Below are 21,066 nucleotides of genomic sequence, written 5' to 3' on the forward strand. Positions count from 1 at the left end.
ATCTTGCGGCACCAGCGGAGATGGGTCTGAACAGAAGGCACGGCGATGTCATCTTCATGTGCGGGAAACAGAGGGGGCTGGTAACCGAGGAAGCACTCGAAGGGAGACATTCCGGTGGCGGTGCTGACCAGGGAGTTGTTGGCGTACTCTACCCAAGCGAGACGGGTGTTCCAGGATGGTAGGTTGTTGGCGGTTATGCAGCGCAGTGCTGTTTCCAAATCCTGGTGCTCCTTCAATTTGACCATTAGTCTGCAGATGGAAGCCGGAAGACAGGTTTTCTGAGGCTCCAAGGGCTTGACAAAAGAATCTCCAGACTTGACAGATGAATTGGGGACTCGGGTCATAAATAATGTCAAAAGGAATTCCACGAAAGCGGAAGACGTGAAAAACATGGTGGTCGGCTATCTCACGGGCTGCAGGGTGTTTGGGAAGGGCTCCGAAGTGCACAGCTTTAGAGAAACGGTCCACCACGGTGAGTACAGCAGTGTTCCCATGTGAAGGGGGTAGTCCAGTAACACATTCCAGCGCAATGTGTGACCAAGTGCGGCTAGGGATAGGTCGGGGACGAAGCCACCCAGCAGGTGGTCGGTGGGAGGCTTTTCCGCGGGCACATACTGAACAGGCAGAGACGAAGAAACAGATGACAGCGTCCATGGAGGGCCACCATAAATGTCTGTTCGGAAGGGACAGAGTTCGATCGACTCCGGGTTGGCAGCCGAAACGAAAAATGTGCCCCCGCTGGAGAACCTGAGACCGAACAGAGTCAGGCACGAAGAGGCGACTGGGCGGGGGGGGGGGGGTCCCTTGCCTGGGTCTGGTTGAGTCTTTGACTATGGATTTGATCTCCCAGGTGAGGGCAGCCATTACACAGGACGGTCTTGGGGTTGGGAAGGCCCTCCTCGGAGACGTATTGACGGGAGAGAGCATCTGGCTTCACGTTCTTGGAACCGGGACGATAGGTGAGGGTGAATCTAAAATGGCCAAAAAAAAAATGCCCAACGGGCTTGGCGAGAATTCAAGCGTTTGGCGGTTTGGATGCATGCGAAATTCTTGTAATCAATCCAGACGATGAATGGATGCTCTGCTCCCTAAAGCCAGTGCCTCCACTCCTCCAAAGCGAGCTTGACAGCCAGTAACTCCCGGTTCCCTATGCCGTAGTTCCATTCGGTGGGAGATAGACGGCGAGAGAAGAAGGCGGAGGGATGGAGTTTTTGGTCTGGCCGGAGCGTTGGGAGAGGACGGCTCCTACCCGGAGTCGGAGGCGTCGACTTCCACAATGAATTGGCGAGAGGGGTCGGGCTGGACCAGGATGGGAGCGGAGGTGAAACTCCCCTTCAGCTCCGAGAGGGCTGAGTCCGCTTCGGGGGTCCAGTGAAAAGGGGTCGTAGGAGAGGTGAGTATAGTGAGGGGCGCTGCCACCCGGCTGTAGTCTCTGATGAAGCGACGATAAAACTTTGCGAACCCAAGACATCGCTGGAGCTGCATGAGTGTCCGCCACAGCCCGGATCATTTCGGGATACGCACTCACTTGCCCGCTCTCGATGATGTACCCAAAGAAACTAACAGAAGGGTCATGGATCTCGCACTTCTCAGCCTTAACAAATAGTTTGTTCTCCCAAAGCCTCTGCAGAACCTAACGGACATGGTGGGTGTGTTCCTGGTGACTGCAGGAGAAGATTAAAATGTTGTCCAAATAAACAAAAATGAATCGGTGAATAAAGTACCTGAGGACATCGTTTATCAGGGCTCGGAAGACGACGGGGGCACTGGTGAGACAGAATGGCATGACGAGGTGTTCGAAGTTACCAAGAGGGCTGTTAAAAGCTGTTTTCCACTCACCTCCTTCCCTCATCCTGACCAGGTGGTAGGCACATCGTAGGTCCAACTTTCAGAAGATGGTGCTCCGCGAAGGAGTTCAAAAGCAGAGTTGATAAGGGGCAGTGGATACTTATTCTTTATGGTTATGCTATCCAGGCCCCGGTAGTCAATGCAGGGGCGCAGTGAGACGACTTTCTTTTCCACAAAGAAGAAGCCTGCGCCTACATGAGAAGATGTGGGTTGGATAATGCCCGCTGCGAGACAGTCGTTTTGGTAAGCCTCCATTGCTTCCCTTTCTGGCCGGGGCAGCGGACTGGTGGGTAGAGGGGCAGCGGGGAGAAGGTCAATTGCGCAATCGTAACTGCTGTGTGGAGGCAGGGAAAGAGCCCGTTGTTTGTTAAACACTTTTCCCAGATCGTGGTACTCTGCTGGAGCCTTGGATAAGCCGGGGGTTTCAGCGGCAGACGAGGTCGCGGTGACTTTCACAAGGGAAAGGGCCGATTGTAGAGAAGTGGAATGACAGAATAGACTCCAGCTGACTATCTTCCCGGTGGACCAGTCAATGTGGGATTATGGCGGCTTAACCAGTGGTACCCAAGACAAATAGGAGCTTGAGGAGAGGAAATTAGGTTAAATCGTACCTGTTCCCGATGGCTTCAGGAGAGAATAAGAGAGAGGGGTGGTGTGCAGTGTGTGACTCGGGCCAGAAGTCTACCGTCCAGTGTCCGGGCTTTCAAAGAAGTGCTCAACGGCTCCCGAGGAATTCAGGCCCGGGAAGCTATGTCTACATCCAAAAGGTTTCCCTCGGCGCCGGAGTCCACTAGAGATGACAGAGGCAGGAACTGTTGATTGTAACGTAAAGTAGCTTGGATCTGTATCCGGGTTCGGGGGACGAGAGGGAATGTTGTCTGGCTCACCACGGTCCTCCTTTCTACTGGCGAGCCTTCCCTTTTGGCCGAAGGGGACAGGTAACACGGAAGTGGTCGGACTGGCCACAATAGAGGCACTCCCCAGCTCTCAATGCCCGCAGTCGCTCTGTGGGAGAAAGACAGCTCCGTCCCATTTGCATTGGTTCCTCTCCCAGGGCGGTGGAAACGGCCGGGTTGGCAGCTATTCTAGGAGCAGGAGAAGAAGAGAGGCTTGTGCTAGTGGGAAACGGTAAGAAGTGCCGTGGAGTGGCCAAGGGTGGTGGACGACCAGTTCTTTCCCTGTTGCGTTCTCGAAGACGATTGTCCAACCTGGTGGCTAGGGAGATCAAGGAATCCAGGCTGTCGGTGTCATCAGTTGCCGCCAACTCGTATTTCACCATGACGTTGTGACCATTCCGAAATACCCCTTGGAGCGCCTCATCGTTTCACCCCGAGTCGGCCGCTAACGTCCGGAACTCCACGGAATATTCGGCAACACTGCGTGAGCCCTGACTTAGAGTGGGTAGACGCTTAGGGGCATCTTTACCACGGACGTGGTGATCAAAGATCTTTTTCATTTCCGCGATAAAGGTGGGGAAAGAAGAGCAGATATCGGGTTGATTATCCCAAACAGTTGTAGCCCACGCTAAGTCATTTCCCCGCAACAACCCCATGATACACGCTATCGTTGACTTATCCGTGGAGTACGTGGATGACTGCTGTTCCAACACCAGGGAGCATTGCAGAAGGAAGGCCCGGCATTTCCCCAAATCCCCAGCGTAGTATTCTGATTCAGGTACGTATGGCTCTCTTGGCGGTAGTGTTGCTGACACGCAGGTGGTTGCCACTACAGGCTGTCTGGGCTAGTTATACTGAGTTCCAGGAATGGATGGGGTAACATGAGTGGATACACTGTCCACCTGGTCACTGATCTTCGTTACGTTCACTGACAGGGAATGGAGTTTCTCCGTGACATCCCGGAGAAGCTGATCGTGCAGACCCAGTGGGGAGCCCTGGCTGGCGAGGGCTTGTTGCAGGGTATTCGTGTCCGCGGGGTCTATCGCGGCCAGATCGTCCTGTTGCAACGAAAGAGGCGCACCCAAGTGCACGACACAGGCATGGGGATTTAGTTAGGATGCTTATGCGGACGTGAACATTGAACAGCAAACAGGAGGGATCTTGAAACACGAAGCCTTGACACAGAGAGACGGAGTTTCATAGGTAAACCTTGAAACTGGAGCAGAACTTTGAACATACGGTCCCAAGCGGCCGGGAAACATTAATTACCACACAGGCAAAACCAACGATCTGGAGACTAGTAGTTGTAACCCCGGGGTTCTTATGCTGCAGGTCTTGATGGAAACCAGTATGTCGTCATCAAAGAGAATTAGAAGCAAATGGGAAATTAACAGTCGGAACCGTGGCGCAATCAAAGGAAATTAGGAGAAAGATAGAGAACTAACAATCGGGACCGTGACAGGAAAGCCTGTAGGTGAACTGTATATGTAGACGTAAGGAGAAGGTAGAGGGGGACAAAGGTGGGAGACAAGGATCCCTTTGTCCCCTTTCCCAATCCCAACACCCACAGCCCCTCATTCGGACAGGTGAAGAATTTGCAGAGACCCTTAAGCAACACAGGTCCTGATGACAGGTTTCTGCCCGAACCATCGACTTTTCCATAGATGCTTCCTGGGCTGCTGAGCTCCTCCAGCAATTTGTGTGTGTTTTACGCTTTAAATATACTCAATTATTTGGCCTCCACAGCTGCCTGTGGCAGATTCACTATCATGTGGCAAAAGGAATTCCTCCTCAGCTTTGTTCTAAATGGACATCCTTCTAGTCGGAGGCTGTGCTATCTGTTCCTAGACTCACTGACTATGGAAACACCCTCCCAGATAGGTTTCAGGGATGTCAGGCGAGACCCTTCATCAGGACCCGTGTTGCTTTTCTCCTGTTTGATATTTAAAGCGGAAGTTGATGGGTTCTTGATTAGTCAGAGTGTCAAAATTTAGGGGAGGAGGCTGGAGAATAGTGTTGAGAGGGATAATAAATCAGCCATTTTACTGAACTCCAGTGAGTACACGCTCAGAACCATCAAACGCTACTCATATGTTAACCCTTTCATTCCCAGAATCATTCTCATGAACAGCCTTTGGACCCTCTCCAATATTAGCACATCTTTTCATATATGAAGGGCCTAAAACTTCTCACAGTACTCCAAGGTGGTCTGACCAATGCTTTATAAAACATCAGCATTACATCCTGGCTGTTGTATTCTAATCCTCTGGAAATGAATGCAAACATTGCGTTCCCGATCTTACCACTGACTCAAACTGCAAGCTAACCTTCTGGAATCCTGCGCAAGGACACCCGACTTCATTTGTAGCCTATTGCCAACTGTTTCACTGAAGTCAGACTAACTCACCTATAATTTCCTTTCCTTTCCTTCTTAAGGAGTGAAGTCACCTTTGCAACTTCTAGTAATCTTGAATGATCTAGAACGTAGTGACTGATCGTTACCGGTACCTCCACATTCTCTTCAGCAACCTCTTTCAGAACACACGGGTGTAGTCCATCTGATCAGGGCGATTTATCTACCTTCAGAACTTACATCGTACCATACACTTTATCCTTAGTAATACCATTTCTGCCCCTGACATTTTCACAATCTGAAATACAGATAGTATCTTCCACAGTGAGGATAGAGAGAAAATATAGAAGAAGTACCTCTGAAATGTTTTTATCTCACATTTCTCTGCTCCTCTATCATTTTCAGGGGCACAATATTTACTCTCAACTCTCTTTTACTGTTTACATTGTTGTATTCAGAATCAGAACCAGAATCCGAGTCAAGTTTATGATCACCAGCACGTGACGTGAAATTTGTTAACTTAGCAGTGGCCGTTCAATGCCATACATGATCTAGCAGAGACAACAACAACAACAACAATAATAATAATAATAATAATAATAAACATAATAATAAATCAACAAGTAAATTATGTATATTGAATAGATTATTTTAAAAATGTGCAAAAACAGAAATACTGCATATTCAAAAAGTGAGGTAGTGTCCAATGCTTCAATGCCCATTTAGGAATCCGATGGAAGAGGGGAAGATGTTCCTGAATCCCTGAGTGTGTGCCTTCAGGCTTCTGTATATCCTACTAGATGGTAACAATGAGATAAAGAGCATGCCTTGGGTGCTGGAGGTCCTTAATAAAGGACGCTGCCTTTCTGAGACACCGTTCCCTAAAGATGTCCTGGGTACTTTGTAGGCTAGTGCCTAAGATGGAGCTGACTAGATTTACGACCTTCTGCAGCTTCTTTCGGTCCTGTGCAGTAGCTCCTCCATAGCAGACAGTGAAGCAGCGGTCAGAATGCTCTCCACGGTACAGTTATAGAAGTTTTTGAGCGTATTTGTTGACATGCCAAATCGTTTCAAGCTCCTAATAAAGTATAACCGCTGTCTTGCCTTCTTTATGACTACATTAATACGTTGGGACCAAGTTAGATCCTCATAGATCTTGACACGCAGGAAGTTGAAGCTGTTCATTCTCTGCACTTCTGATCCCTCTATGAAGATTAGTATGTGTTCCTTCGCCTTACCCTCCCTGAAGTCCACAATCAGCTGTTTCGTCTTACTGACGTTGAGTGCCAGGTTGTTGCTGCGGCACCATTCCACTAGTTGGCATGTCTCACTCCTGTACACCTAGTCACCACCTGAGATTCTACCAACAATGGTTGTATCGTTAGCAAATTTGCAGATGGTATTTGAGCTATGCGTAGCCACATAGTCATGTGTATACAGAGAGTAGAGCAGTGGGCTAAGCACACACCCCAGAGGTGCATCAGTGTTGATCGTCAGCGAGGAGGATGTTATCACCAATCCGCACAGACTGTGGTCTTGTGGTTAGGATATCGAGAATGCATTTATAGAAGGAAGTACAGAGGCCCAGGTTCTTCAACTTCTCAATCAGGATTGTGGGAATGATGCTATTAAATGCTGACCTATCGTCGATGAACTGCATCCTAACGTAGGTGTCTGTGTTGTCTAGGTGGTTTAAAGCCGTGTAAAGAGTGATGAAGATTGCGTCTGCCGTTGACCTATTGTTATGATATGCAATCTGCAATTCTATGGGTCCTGGTCTTTGCTGAGGCAGCAGTTCAGTTTAGTCATAACCAACCTCTCAAAGCATTTCATCACTGTCGATGAGCGCTACCGGACCATAGTCGTTAACGTAGCCCACATTATTCTTCATTCACACGGGTATAATTGTGGCCTTTTTAAGCAAGTGAGAACTTCTGCCCTTAGTAGTGAGAGGTTGAAAATATCCTTCAATTCTCCCGCTAGTTGGTTGGCATAGGTTTTCAGAGCCTTACCAGGTATTCCATCCGGACGTTCCGCCTTGCGAGGGTTCCCGCTCTTTAAAGATAGTCTGACATCAGCCTCTGAGACGAAGATCACAGGGTCATCAGGTGCAGCAGGGATCTTCACAGCTGTACTTGTGTTCTCCCTTTCCAAGCGTGCATTGAGTTCATCCGGTAGTGAAGCATCGCTGCCATTCATACTATTGGATCTCGTTTTGTAGGAAGTAATGTTGTGTATTGTCGGCAAGCTTTCCCTCATATCTCCACTTTTCTGTAAATGTTTGCGACATTGTATGCCCTCTCTTTTGTTTTTGTTGCCTTTGACTTCCCTTGTCAAACACGGTTACCCCCTCCTCCCTTTAGAATACTTCTTCATCTTCGGGACATTTCTATAATGTGCCTTCCAAATTACCCCCGGAAACTCCAGCCATTGCTGTTCTGTTATCATCCTTGCTCGTGTCTCTTTTCAATCTATTTTGATTAGCTCCTCCAGCAGGCCTCTGTATTTAACTTCGCACCACTCTAATGCTGATACATCTGACTTTATCTTCCCTGTCTCAAACTGTGGTGTGAATTCGCAAACAACAGGAATTCTGCAAATGCTGGCAATTCAAGCAACACACATCAAAGTTGCTGGTGAACGCAGCAGGCCAGGCAGCATCTTTAGGAAGAGGTACAGTCGACATTTCAGGCCGAGAACCTTGGGTTTCGGCCTGAAACGTCGACTGTACCTCTTCTTAGAGATGCTGCCTGGCCTGTTGCGTTCACCAGCAACTTCGATGTGTGTTGGTGGTATGAATTCTATCATTTTAAGATCACTGCTTCCTAAGGCTTCTTTTACCTTACGCTTTGTAATCATTTCTGGATTATTATACAAATTCCAGTCTGGAATTGTCTTTCTCCCATTGTGCTCAAGCAGAAGCTGTTCCAAGCATTCCCCTTCTTTGGAATGCAGCACCAACATGATTTGCCCAATCTATATGCATGTTGGAATCCACCATTCCTATTGTCGCCTTGCCCTTTTTATATGCTTTCTCTATCTCCTGCTGTAATTTGCATCACTTTTGTATCCTGGCTACTATTTGGAGTTCTGTATATAGTTCTCATCAGGGTCTTTTTCATTCTTGCAGATTCTTCACTCTACCCACAATGATTCCACATCTTCCATTCCCATGTAACCTCCATCTCAGGATTTCATTTTAGTTTTTTTTTCTTTTTTTTTACAAACAAAGCCTCCCCAAACTCTCTGCCTTCCTGCCTGTCCTTTGAATAAAAGCTGTATCCTTGAATGTTAAGCTTCAAGCCAGGATCTCCTTTCTAGCACAACTCAGTGATGCCAACAACATTGTACCTGCCAATCTCTACCTGCGTTACAATATCATCTTCCTTATTCTGTATATTGGTGCATTCAAATATAACTCCTTCAGTTCTGTGTTTATCAGCCTGTTCGACATTGTCCACGTGAAATTAAGCCTGGCCTTTGAAGTCGATGATAGACCACACTGGTGGTAATGTGTGCATGTCTTGTTTCCCGACTGTGAGAAGGATGTCATTATACTGGACAGGAAGCTTCAGGAGGATTTTACCAGGACTGAGGGGCTTGGGTTAAAGGGAGAATGGATATGCTGGGTAATTCTCTGGAGTGCATGATGTTGAGGGTTTTCGCTTCTCGAGGTATATAAAATCATAAGGGTCTTAGATAAAGTGAGAGTATTTTTCCAGAACATGGCAGTACAGAACCAGAGGGCTCAGATTTAAGGTGAGAGGGACCGAAGAGGTACCTTTCTCACAGAGAGGAATGTGGGCAGATGGGATTTGCTGTCAGCAGACGCTGTCGATACCGGTATAATTGAAATATTTTGAAACAAATTTAGACATGTACACAACTAGGAAAAAGATAGATGGATTGCGGACAAACAAAAGGGACATGCTCAAGAAGTCATCTTAGTCTTGCAGATGGCAGAAGTGGGCCATGGGTTCAACATCTGCCAAAGCCATTCCGAGATCATCCTCCTGAGGAATCTCACCCTGGAGTCTGTCTGTGAACTGATGTGACGTCACGTCAGAGGGCAGCTCAGTGCACAGAACAGACAGACTAGGTAAGGACGGCAGATTTCATTCCTAATTGCACTCTGATACTGTGTGTGTGTGTGAGTGTGTATGTGTGTGTGTGTCTGTGTGTGAGTGTGTATGTGTATCTGTGTCTGTGTGTGTGTGTCTGTGTGTGAGTGTGTATGTGTATCTGTGTGTGTGTGTCTGTGTGTGTATGTGTATCTGTGTGTGTGTCTGTGTGTGTGTGTGTGTGTGTGTGTGTTGTATGTGTGTGTGTGTGTGTGTGTACATACTGAAGTATTTGTATGTTGCAGTGTGTCGCCGCATGTCTAGTATGTGTTGACAATGCGTGACATATATATGTGAGTTGTTTAAAGAAATAAATTTCTTTGCCTGAAGAGAATGGTTTCCAGGTTACAGTGGGAATACAGTGGGTACATTGTTGAGGCTCTGCCTACAATTTTCCAGTCCTTCTTGTGTACGTGTGAGGGAGCTTTGCCAGGCCGGTTATGCTGTGTGTACTTCTCCTGAGATGTAATCTTGATCGATGTCAATGCTGGTTGGTGTATCGGGGCTCAGTCTCAGAATGCTTCAAAGTGGTGGCTTGATAACCATAATGTCATAAGACATAGTAGAAAAATTTGACCATTTGGTCCATCGCGTCTGCTCGGCTGATTCTCAACTCGCCGGCCATTTCTCTGTAACCTTTGATGCCGTGTTCAATCTAGAATCTATCAGGCTCTGCCAATCTATCCAAATGAGATAGTCTCCACAGAAAATTCACCACCCTCTGCAAAATAAATTTCTCCGATTCTCTGTTTTAAATGGATGCGCCTCTATCGTGAAGCTGAACCTTTTTGCCTAGACTCACCCCCCATGGGAAATATCCTCGCAAACACGAGGAAATCTGCAGATGCTGAAATTTCAAGTAACACACACAAAAAATGTTGGTGAACGCAGCAGGCCAGGCAGCATCTCTAGGAAGAGGTACAGTCGATGTTTCGGGCAGAGACCCTTCGTCAGTACTAACTGAAAGAAGAGCTAGTAAGAGATTTGAAAGTAGGAGGGGGAAGGGGAGATCCGAAATGATAGGAGAAGACAGGAGGGGGAGGGATGGAGCCAAGTGCTGGACAGTTGATTGGTAAAAAGGATATGAAAGGATCATGGGACAGGAGACCTAGGGAGAAAGAATGGGGGGGGGGAAGCCCAGAGGATGGGCAAGGAGTATAGTGAGAGGGACAGAGGGAGAAAAAGGAGAGTGAGAGAAAGAATGTGTGTATATAAATAAATAACGGGGTACGAGGGGGAGGTGGGGCATTAGCGGAACTTAAAGAAATCAATGCTCATGCCATCCGGTTGGAGGCTACCCAGACGGAATACAAGGTGTTGTTCCTCCAACCGGACCGTGGCTTCATCTTTACAGGAGGCCGTGGATAGACATATCAGAATGGGAATGGGACGTGGAATTAAAATGTGTGGCCATTGGGAGATCCTGCTTTCTATGGCGGACAGTGCGTAGGTGTTCAGCGAAATGATCTCCCAGTCTGCGTCGGGTCTCGACAATGTATAGAAGGCCGCATCGAGAGCACCGGACGCAGATATCACCCCAGCCGACTCAGAGGTGAAGTGTGGCCTCACCTGGAAGGACTGTCTGGAGCCCTGAATGGTGGTGAGGGACGAAGTGTAAGGCCATGTGTAGCACTTGTTCCGCTTACAAGAATAAATGCCAGGAGGGAGGGATGTGGAGGGGGGGGGGGGGAGGAATGGACAAGGGAGTCGCGCAGGGAGCATTCCCTGCGGAAAGCAGAGAGAGGGGGGTAGGGAAAGATTTGCTTAGTGGTGGGATCCCGTTGGAGGTGGCAGAAATTACGGAGAATTATATGTTGGACCTGGAGGCTGGTGGGGTGGTAGGTGAGGACTAGGGGAGCCCTATTCCTAGTGGGGTGGCGGGAGGATGGAGTGAGAGCAGATGTGAGTGAAATGGGGGAGATGCATTTGTGAGCAGAGTTGATGGTGGAGGAAGAGAAGCCCCTTTCTTTAAAAAAGGAGGACATCTTCCTCGTCCTGGAATGAAAAGCCTCATCCTGAGAGCAGATGCGGCGGAGACGGAGGAATTGCAAGAAGGGGATGGCATTTTTGCAAGAGACAGGGTGAGAAGAGGAATAGTCCAGATAGTTGTGAGAGTCAGTAGGCTTATAGTAGACATCAGTAGATAAGCTGTTTCCAGAGATAGAGACAGAAAGATCTAGAAAGGGGAGGAAGGTTTCGGAAATGGACCAGGTAAGGTGAAAGTTGGAGGCAAAGTTAATGAAGTCAACGAGCTCAGCATGCGTGCAGAAAGCAGAGCCAATGCAGTCGTCGATGTAGCGAAGGAAATGTGGGGGACAGATACCATAGTAGGTTTGGAACATACTTTGTAGATTGTTCCACAAAGCCAACAAAAAGGCAGGCGTAGCTAGAACCCATACGGGTGCCCACAGCTACACCTTTAGTTTGGAGGAAGTGGGAGGAGACAAAGGATAAATTATTAAATGTAAGGATTAATTTCACTAAACGGAGCAGAGTGGTGGTAGAGGGGAACTGGTTTGGTATGGAATCCAAAAAGAAGTGGAGGGCTTTGAGACCTTCCTGATGGGGGATGGAAGTATATAGGGATTGGACATCCATGGTGAAAATAAAGCAGTGGGGGGCAGGGAACTTAAAATCATCGAAAAGTTTAAGAGCGTGAGAAGTGTCACGAACATAGGTAGGAAGGGATTGAACAAGGGGGGATAAAACCGTGTCGAGGTATGCAGAAATGAGTTCTGTGGGGCAGGAGCAAGCTGGGACAATAGGTCTGCCAGGACAGGCAGGTTTGTGGATCTTGGGTAGGAGGTAGAAACGGGAAGTGCGAGGTGTAGGGAACTATAAGGTTGGTAGCAGTGGGTGGGAGATCCCTTGAGCGGATAAAGTCGGTGATAGTGTGGGAGACAATGGCCTGGTGCTCCTTAGTGGGGTTATGATCGAGGGGTAAATAAGAGGAGGTATCCGCGAGTTGTCGCTGTGCCTCGGCAAGGTAGAGGTCAGTACGCCAGACTACAACAGCACCCCGTTTATCGGCGGGTTTTATAGTAAGGTTAGGATTGGTCCGGAGGGAGTGGAGAGCAGAGCGTTCGGAAGGAGTAAAGTTGGAATGGGAACAGGTTGTGATGAAGTCGAGACGGTTGATGTCCCGTCCGCAGTTAGCAATAAAGAGATCCAGAGCAGGCAGAAGACCAGAGCGGGATGTCCATGAAGCGGAGGAGGATTAAAGATGGGAGAAGGGGTCATCGGTGGTGTTGGGAGAGTGCTTGCCGAAGAAGTGGGCCCGGAGACAGAGCCGGTGGAAGAAGAGTTCAGCGTCAGCAGGGAACATAAAAACTGACTGTAAAAGCTTTTATAGATATGTGAAAAGAAAGAGATTGGTTAAGACAAATGTAGGTCCCCTACAGACAGAAACAGGTGAATTGATTATGTGGAGCAAGGACATGGCAGACCAATTGAATAATTACTTTGGTTCAGTCTTCACTAAGGAGGACATAAATAATCTTACGGAAATAGTAGGGGACAGAGGATCCAGTGAGATGGATGAACTGAGGGAAATACATGTTACCAGGGAAGTGGTGTTAGGTAAATTGAAGGGATTAAAGGCAGATAAATCCCCAGGGCCAGATGGTCTGAATCCCAGAGTGCTTAAGGAAGTAGCCCAAGAAATAGTGGATGCATTAGTGATAACTTTTCAAAACTCTTTAGATTCTGAACTAGTTCCTGAGGATTGGAGGGTGGCTAATGTAACCCCACTTTTTAAAAAAGAAGGGAGAGAGAAACCAGGGAATTATAGACCAGTTAGCCTAACATCGGTGGTGGGGCAACTGCTAGAGTCAGTTATCAAAGATGTGATAACAGCACGTTTGGAAAGCGGTGAAATGATCGGACAAAGTCAGCATGGATTTGTGAAAGGAAAATCATGTCTGACGAATCTCACAGAATTTTTTGAGGATGTAACTAGTAGAGTGGATAGGGGAGAACAAGTGGATGTGGTATATTTGGATTTTCAAAAGGCTTTTGACAAGGTCCCACACAGGAGATTAGTGTGCAAACTTAAAGCACACGGTATTGGGGGTAAGGTATTGATGTGGATAGAGAATTGGTTGGCAGACAGGAAGCAAAGAGTGGGAATAAACGGGACCTTTTCAGAATGGCAGGCAGTGACCAGTGGGGTACCGCAGGGCTCAGTGCTGGGACCCCAGTTGTTTGCAATATATATTAATGACTTGGATGAGGGAATTAAATGCAGCATCTCCAAGTTTGCGGATGACACGAAGCTGGGCGGCAGTGTTAGCTGTGAGGAGGATGCTAAGAGGATGCAGGGTGACTTGGACAGGTTAGGTGATTGGGCAAATTCATGGCAGATACAATTTAATGTGGATAAATGTGAAGTTATCCACTTTGGCGGCAAAAACAGGAAAACAGATTATTATCTGAATGGTGGCCGATTAGGAAAAGTGGAGGTGCAACGAGACCTGGGTGTCATTATACACCAGTCATTGAAAGTGGGCATGCAGGTACAGCAGGCGGTGAAAAAGGCGACTGGTATGCTGGCATTTATAGCGAGAGGATTCGAGTACAGGAGCAGGGAGGTACTACTGCAGTTGTACAAGGCCTTGGTGAGACCACACCTGGAGTATTGTGTGCAGTTTTGGTCCCCTAATCTGAGGAAAAACATCTTTGCCATAGAGGGAGTACAAAAAAGGTTCTCCAGATTGATTCCTGGGATGGCACGACTCTCATATGATGAAAGACTGGATGAACTAGGTTTATACTCGTTGGAATTTAGAAGATTGCGGGGGGATCTGATTGAAACGTATAAAATCCTAAAGGGATTGGACAGGCTAGATGCAGGAACATTGTTCCCGATGTTGGGGAAGTCCAGAACGAGGGGTCACAGTTTCAGGATAAAGGGGAAGGCTTTTAGGACCGAGATGAGGAAAAACTTCTTCACACAGAGAGTGGTGAATCCGTGGAATTCTCTGCCACAGGAAACAATTGAGGCCAGTTCATTGGCTATATTTAAGAGGGAGTTAGATATGGCCCTTGTGGCTAAAGGGGTTAGGGGGTATGGAGGGTAGGGTGGTGCAGGGTTTTGAGTTGGATGATCAGCCATGATCATACTGAATGGCGGTGCAGGCACGAAGTGCCGAATGGCCTACTCCTGCACCTGTTTTCTATGTTTCTATGTTTCTACGTACGCCGAACTCGCTGAGGTGCGGCCGAAGGGGGACAAAGGTGAAGCCCTTACTGAGGACAGAGCGCTCTGCCTCAGAGAGTTGAAGGTCAGAGGGGATGGTAAAGACCCGGCACGGATGAGAAGTGGGATCAAATGGGGGAGGGGAAGGCTGGGGGTGTCAGTGGAGAGGGGAGTGTTGGGGTGAGAGGAAGATGGAGCCTCTGAGGGCCCAGGAGTAGATGATGGAATGTGAGGGAGACGAGGTTGCAGAGTATTGGTGGGGGAAGGGGAGAGGGGAGTCACAATAGCGGCACATAAAGACCCGGCCTGGAGTTCAGTGCTGGAGTTGCAGTTGGTGGTTGCGCAATCGCCTTGAAGGTGTCCATGGTCGTTGCTGGAGTCCGGGTTTTGAGTATGCTTTGGGGTGTTGGAGCCGGCGAGATGAATGGCAGGAGCCACAATCTGAAGTTCATGCCTGCTAGCGTCGGGGCCAGCAGGTTCTGGCGTCTGCAGATGTAAGATCTTGCGATCCTTGCCTAACATGACAAATGAAAAAAACGGCGATTGCAGGCGTGGATCCGACGGAGGATGAAATAACGGGCAGGTCCATTACAGACGGCGAAGAAAGTGCCCCGAAGGTGTGGAAGGGTCTGGGACAGGGACGCCAAATACCTTATGATAACCCTTTCATTCCGGGAATCATTCTTGTGAACCCCCTCTGAAACTTTTCCAATGCCAGCACATTTTTTTGGAAAACAGGTCATCTATTATTCGCTTAGCTATTCACAGTAACTGAATTTTTGAGCAGCAATGCCCAAACTTTTGCACGCCACTGTATTTATATACAGCGAATTTTCGGACGCACACTTATTTGGAGGTGTCGGTGAGTTCAGCGATGCACAGAGAATTTGGGGATAAACAGATGTAGGCTGTGAGAACTTCTCCCCTTAGCAGTGAGAGGTTGAAAATAGAAAAGATATAGGACACGGATTTCTTCTTGCGTGCGGATTTTAGGGTTCTCTGAGATTTGAATTGTCTGTAGATGTGGACGTCGGTTGAATCTCAAGGGCATTTCATTTATAGAACAATGCATTTTGAATTTTCAACTTCGTTCTATCTTTCATAGTGTAGGCAGCCATTCATGAACTGACAGAAATGATTCTTACACTGGGCTAATCTAATTTTATATGTAGGTGATATCAGTAGTTTGGGGGTGAACCCAGATTCCGGTGCATAACGACACGGCGAACTGTAGGGCAGCGGCGGGTATGGTAGGACGGAGTGATCTGGGATCATGCGATTCATAATGGTGTCACAGGTAGATAGGGTCGAATAAAGAGCTTTTCATAATATCATAAATCAAAGTGCTGACTAAAAAAGATGGGATGTTATGTTGAAGTGGTATAAGACATTGGTGAGGCCTAATCTAGAGTATTGTGTGCAGTTCTTGTTACTTGCTACAGGAAAAAATAACAATACAATTGAAAGACTGCAGTGGAAATTTACAATACTTTTGCTGGGATTTGAGGAGCTGTGTTATCGGGAGAGGTTGAGTAGTTTAGGACTTTAGTCATCAGAACTGGAAAATGACGGGAGATTTCATAACGGTATGCAAAATTAGGAGTTTTATACACATGGTAAATGCAGGCAGGATTTTTCTACTGATGTTGGGTGAGACTGGAAATAGACGTTGCAGTTTAAGGGTGAAAAAGTGTTTCAGGGGAATCTGACTGGGTTTTTCTGCACAGAGGGTATTGCTGGTCTTGGAAGAGCTGTCATTGGAGGAGATGGATGTGTGTTTGATTGCATTGCAGAGAAGTGTGGATAGTACATGGATGGGAGTGGTATTGAGGGCTATGGTGAAGGTGCAGATATGGGACTCGGCAGAATAACAATTCGATACGGACTCAATTGGTAAAAGGGCAAGGGATTTTAAAGTTGTTGAAGAGAATACAGACAAAGACAGCCACATGCACACAAGTAGATAAAAGCACAAATCCACCCTCATATCCACATACACTGAAACACATCAACACTTTCACATCTGCTTCCCCAGCTCTCCACTGTGCTCTGAGTGCATTCAGAACTCGATAGATATCAATGTGATATCTCCCTCATCTTTCAAAACTCAACGAGTTCAGGCCCGGAGCCATCAAACGCTCCTCATAGGTTCACACTTTAATTCACTGCTAAACCTCCTCAAATGTATTGAGTGGAGACTGTCCGAGTTCTCCCCTATTCAGATATAAGTCCGTGAAATTTCTGTATCCCTTATAAACAATACAATGCTATATAGTTCCCTGAAACAGTGTACAGTCATCCAGAAGGGCTTCTTCTGCAGTAGCCAAGGTTTCTCAGTGACTACGCCGTCAGGATAAAGACCGAGCGCTGTCTGCCAGATGGTCTCTGACACAAACCCACACAGACTCACAAGAAGACTGTCATGGTCCGGTCCTTGAAGTCAGCATTCCGGTTCAGGGTCTGGTCCGTCGGCTCTGGACTCCGAGACTTCAAGCTGTCCCTTGTTTGGTGGAGTTAATCATAGGCACCTGATTCCTATCTTGGGGCTTGGAATATAAGTGACTTTGGGGTCGAGTATGAGCTGCTGGTTTGTCTTGTCAAGATCCCCTGGGAGCAACCTGCCAGTGGAAGGCTAGAGTGGCCACTTGCCATCTTTAGGCCGCGTTGGAGATCCATCGCTTCATGGAGCCTTCCTGTCGGTTGTCAGAGCTGTCTTTGCGGTATGGATTCGGCTGTTTCACGGGCCAGCTGAGTGGCTGCCAGCAACTCCGAGCTAAGTAGGGATCCGACTGTTTCCATAGCCATCTGAGGTTGCTGGCCGTAACTGCGACTCGGAGCAACCCCGATGCAGAGATGGAACTGTCTGTCGTTTTCGGTGTTTGTCTTGTCTTGTCCTTGCCTCTAGGGGGCAGGTCAGGCTGTTCTGCCGTTGCCCTGTAGGGGGATATGTCTTGCCCTCGCCTCGGTGCGGTAAGTCAGGCCGTTCTACCGTTGCCCTGCGGGGGTATCTGTCTTGTCTTCTCCTCGCCTCCGTGGGGTATGTCGGGCCGTTCTGCCGTTGCCCTGAGGGGGTCCTGTCTTTTCTTGTCTTGTCTTTGCCTCTGTTGGGTAAGTCCGGCCGTTCTGCCGTTTCCCGACGGATGGACCTGTCCCACCTTGGTGTGGAGATGAAGATGAGTCCCGGCTTGTCTAAGGATAAGTCCCGGCTCTATGTCTATATTCTGTCCAGTCTCATGTTACTGTCGTGTTAAAGATGAGTCCCGGCTCTATGTTGATGTACAGTGCCCAGTTTGTCTTCGAGCTCCAGCCTCTGAGTTATCAGCCTCCGCATTCCAAGACCCCAGCAGCCAGCCTGCAGCCTCAATAGCCAAGACGCCAGCCTCCAAGCCTCAAGAGCCAAGACGCCAGCCTGTAGCTCAAACCTCAAGAGCCAAGACTCCAACATCAAGCCTCAAGAGCTAAGACCCCAGCCGCATCCTGTCCTGTAGTCATGTCATGTCCTTGCCTGGTTCTGGGGCGCGAGCCCGGGGCAAGACCCAGGTTCAGGGTCCTTGTCCAGTCTCTGGCTCGGATCCCAAGTCGAGGCTCCTAGTGCATTGTTCCTTGTTCAGGTTCCGCTTTCCGAGCCCTAGTCTGCGTTCTTGTCCCTGCTCCTTGTCTGTATCCTGTCACGTCCCTACTCCAGTCAAGTCCGGTTCCTTGTACTTCAGTGTCTGTGTCTTGCATTTGGCTCCGTTCCCGACGCCTCCCATTGTGACAAAGACGGACAGACACACATGCGGACGCATATAAACATGCAGAGATGCAGGCACACATCGATAATTTAATAATGAATGCAGTTAAACCATGACCTTTTTAAGATGGAGGCAGTTATTTTGTGAACTGTTTGAAATGATTCTTGCTCTGGGATAATCGGATGTGCATGAGGGGACGTCAGCAGCATTGCGGGTGCACAGGGATTTGGGGTTGTGCACAGATTTGGGTGCGTCAGTAAATTTACGGATGCACTCGGAATTGGGGATGAGATGAATCTTAACGGTGTTTCATTTATAGATACTCCAATAATAAATGCACTTTGAAGCTTGAACTTTGTTCTTGTTATTTGACTTAAGGTGGAAGCAGCTATTTTGTGAATTGTTACAAATGATTCTTCCGCTGGGATAATCTAATGTGCATATGGGGGTGTCGGCAGCTACGGGGTTGCGCACGGAGTTGATAGTATCAGCTGATTTAGGGGTGTTTTGGAGAACATTCGGGAGCACAGTGATCTGGGGATATCCACAGAAATCGGTGCTTGTAAGTGAATATTGGGGTGCACGTGGATTTTGGAGTGGCGGTGGATGTGGGGAGGCACACAATGATGGATGTGCACAGGGATTTCAGGGTGCAGGCATATTTGGGTGTGCGGGAGGATTTACGTGTGTGCTGGGATATCGGCGGATTTGAGGGTGCAGACGGATTTTGGGAAATCGCTGGTTTTGGAGCATACTCATGGATTTTGTGGTGCGCAGTTATTTCAGGGTTCTCAGGATTTGGAGGTGTGACGACACCCAAAGTTGTTTTATTTATAGATACTTTCACAATAAACCATAGAAACCATAGAAACTACAGCACAGAAACAGGCCCTTTGGCCCTTCTTGGCTGTGCCGAACCATTTTCTGCCTCGTCCCACTGACCTTCACGGGGACCATATCCCTCCATACACCTCCCATCCATGTATCTGTCCAATTTATTCTTAAATGTTAAAAAAGAACCCGCATTTACCACCTCGTCTGGCAGCTCATTCCATACTCCCACCACTCTCTGTGTGAAGAAGCCCCCCCCCAATGTTCCCTTTAAACTTTTCCCCCCTCACCCTTAACCCATGTCCTCTGGTTTTTTTCTCCCCTTGCCTCAGTGGAAAAAGCCTGCTTGCATTCCCTCTATCTATAACCATCATAATTTTATATACCTCTATCAAATCTCCCCTCATTCTTCTACGCTCCAGGGAATAAAGTCCTAACCTATTCAACCTTTCTCTGTAACTGAGTTTCTCAAGTCCCGGCAACATCCTTGTAAACCTTCTCTGCACTCTTTCAACCTTACTTATATCCTTCCTGTAATTTGGTGACCAAAACTGAACACAATACTCCAGATTTGGCCTCACCAATGCCTTATACAACTTCATCATAACATTCCAGTTCTTATACTCAATACTTCGATTAATAAAGGCCAATGTACCAAAAGCTCTCTTTACGAACCTATCTAGCTGTGACGACACTTTTAGGGAATTTTGTATCTGTATTCCCAGATCCCTCTGTTCCACTACACTCCTCAGTGCCTTACCATTAACCCTGTATATTCTACGTTGGTTTGTCCTTCCAACGTGCAATACCTCACACTTGTCAGTATTAAACTCCATCTGCCATTTTTCAGCCCATTTTTCCAGCTGGTCCAAGTCCCTCTGCAGGCTCTGAAAACCTTCCTTACTGTCTACTACACCTCCAATCTTTGTATCATCAGCAAACTTGCTGATCCAATTTACCACATTATCATCCAGATCATTGATATAGATGACAAATAACAATGGACCCAGCACTGATCCCTGTGGCACACCACTAGTCACAGGCCTCCACTCAGAGAAGCAATTCTCTACCACCACTCTCTGGCTTTTTCCATCGAGCCAATGTCTAATCCAATTTACCACCTCTCCATGTACACCTAGCGACTGAATTTTCCTAACTAACCTCCCATGCGGGACCTTGTTAAAGGCTATACTGAAGTCCATGTAGACAATATCCACTGCCTTCCCTTCATCCACTTTCCTGGTAACCTCCTCGAAAAACTCCAACAGATTGGTCAAAAATGACCTACCACGCACAAAGCCATGTTGACTCTCCCTAATAAGCCCCTGTCTATCCAAATGCTTGTAGATTCTGTCTCTTAGTACTCCCTCCAATAACTTACCTACTACTGACGTTAAACTCACCGGCCTATAATTTCCAGGATTACTTTTCAATCCTTTTTTAAACAACGGAACAACATGAGCCACTCTCCAATTCTTTGGCACTTCACCCGTAGGCAGTGACATTTTAAATATTTCTGCCAGGGCCCCCGAAATTTCTACACTAGTCTCCTTCAAGGTCCGAAGGAACATTCTGTCAGGTCCCGGGGATTTATCCACTTTAATTTTCCTCAAGACAGCAAGCACCTCCTCCTTTTCAATCTGTACAGTTTCCATGGTCTCACTACTTGATTCCCTCAATTCCATAGATTTCATGCCAGTTTCCTTAGTAAATACAGACGCAAAAAACCTATTTAAGATCTCCCCCATTTCCTTTGGTTCTGCACAAAGCCGACCACTCTGATCTTCAAGAGGACCAATTTTATCCCTTACAATCCTTTTGCTCTTAATATACTTGTAAAAGCTCTTTGGATTATCCTTCACTTTGACTGCCAAGGCAACCTCATGTCTTCTTTTAGCCCTCCTGATTTCTTTCTTAAGTATTTTCTTGCACTTCTTATACTCCTCAAGCACCTGATTTACCCCCTGTTTCCTATACATTTCATACAACTCCCTCTTCTTCTTTATCAGAGTTGCAATATCCCTTGAGAACCAAGGTTCCTTATTCCTATTCAATTTGCCTTTAATCCTGACAGGAACATACAAAC

The sequence above is a fragment of the Mobula hypostoma genome, chromosome 5 (assembly GCF_963921235.1).
Source record: "Mobula hypostoma chromosome 5, sMobHyp1.1, whole genome shotgun sequence".
Classification (NCBI taxonomy): domain Eukaryota; kingdom Metazoa; phylum Chordata; class Chondrichthyes; order Myliobatiformes; family Myliobatidae; genus Mobula; species Mobula hypostoma.